This window comes from Rutidosis leptorrhynchoides, chromosome 4, assembly GCF_046630445.1.
Source record: "Rutidosis leptorrhynchoides isolate AG116_Rl617_1_P2 chromosome 4, CSIRO_AGI_Rlap_v1, whole genome shotgun sequence".
NCBI lineage: Eukaryota > Viridiplantae > Streptophyta > Magnoliopsida > Asterales > Asteraceae > Rutidosis > Rutidosis leptorrhynchoides.
The window spans coordinates 146632501-146634319 of record NC_092336.1 but is presented as its reverse complement, the minus strand read 5'-3'; the positions used below and the strand labels follow the sequence as shown (position 1 = coordinate 146634319).

General features: G+C 34.4%; 1 protein-coding gene across 1 annotated transcript in view; it reads left to right on the top strand.

Annotated features, from left to right (window-relative positions):
* Positions 1-1380: 1380 nt before the first annotated feature.
* The window catches only part of LOC139904436 (uncharacterized), a 2299-nt gene continuing 1860 nt past the window's right edge, over positions 1381-1819 (top strand). Inside the window, exon 1 of the mRNA XM_071886369.1 lies at positions 1381-1575. The gene's annotated coding sequence lies outside the window, so the exon portion shown is untranslated. The remainder of the gene's footprint in view (positions 1576-1819) is intronic.

The following is a 1819-nucleotide window of genomic DNA, read 5'->3' as shown; positions in this document are numbered from 1 at the left end:
TTAACGAGTGGGCAAATGTGGAGATTAATGGAGTTATTTACGAAGTATACGTCCATGAAGTGGCTACGTGGTCCATCAATCTGGAAGAGGAGAAGAGTGACTCGGATAACGAGTTGTCATCCTCACCATCAGAGAATTACGAGTCATCAATTGAAGAAACTGATATTAAGAAGGATACTTCGGTGGAAAATGTTTTTCAGTCTGATTCATATAATAATGAAAATGGATATAAGATGAATGAAGAATAATCTATGGAAAATAATGAGGATGAGAAAGTAAAGGCCTGTAATAACTCCAATGGGTATAAGGAGGGTGCAAGTTCATTTCCTAATGCTAGGAAATCGAATGCGAGATGGGCAGAATGTGAAATGAATAGATTTGTAGAAGCTGGGATTAAGGTTGGTATTGACAAGGATAAGATACATGACCTATATGCTAACTTAGCAGGTTCTATTCGTTATCGAGAGGTTTGTCGGGAGGTATTATCTCGATGTGGGACCCCAATTATTTTGTTAAAGGCAGAGTTTGGTGTGACGATAATTTCGTTATAGTTAAAGGAAAGTGGGCATCATCCGATTGTGATTTTTATATGGTAAATGTGTACGGGCCTCATAACTCTAATGCAAAAAGGAATTTATGGGCAAAACTTCTTAATTTTAAAAATGCCAATGTAGGGGAATACGTATTTTTTGGGGATATGAATGAAGTTAGAAATGAACAAGAGCGTTTTGGTTCTGTTTTTAATCGATCTGATGCTTTGATGTTTAATTCATTCATTGGGAATGCCGGGTTGGAGGAAATTCCATTATGTGGTAGAAGATTTACTTGGATGAACAAGGCGGCTTCTAAAATGAGTAGGATCGATAGGATGTTTGTCTCACAAAATGTGGTTGACGGGTTTGCTGACTTTAAATTGGTGGCGTTAAATCGAGACTTTTCAGATCATTTCCCTATTATGCTCCATAATAATAAGATGGATTTTGGTCCTATTCCGTTCAAGTTTTTTTTTTCATGGTTGAACTTGTCTGGCTTCGATGCTTGTATTAATGATTCGATGGAGTCCCAAGCGTATAAGGATAGTGAGAGTTTTAATGATAAACTGAGATGTTTAAAAGGTGATATTAAAGTGTGGGTTAGAGACAAAAAGAGCAATATGAAATCTAGATCACATGTTGTGTAACAGCCCATCTACTAAAGGTATTAATTTATTATTATTAATGTGTTAATTAACAAAACAATGTTAGAAAAAGGACCATGTTTGTAAGAGAAAGGACCTATGGTGCAAGTTTTAAAGTTTTGATGGGTTAAAAGTGTTAATAAGTGATAAAAGCTTTTTACAAAAAGCTGGACAGCAGCTTTCACTCTTCAAATGCTGAAATTAAAAATACATAACGAGAGAAGAGAGAGTGAGGCGATTTTGGGTGAAACCATTCACAAACCCTAGATTTTCTTCCATTCAATTGAATCTAAGGGTGCAATCAACTTAGTTACTACTTGCTAGTGCTACTAGAAGCTTTGATTTTTAATCTTCTTCATCTTTCTAGAGATTTGGGGGTTTTGTAAACTAACCTTGAGGTATAAATAATTACTACTTTAAATACGAAAATTATGTAATTAGATGATGTTTTTATTGTTAGAAACAAGGTTTTTCAACTAAGTGAAACCCTAATTCGAATTTTAGGGTTAGGGTTTATGTGCCAAAATTGGGGAAAATTTTTAATTTTGTATGAAGATAAACTTGTAGTCAAAAAGCTTGTTGGATGGAGTCAAAAATATGATTTTGACTATGTCTTATGAAAAGCTATGTTTATGTAAGTTA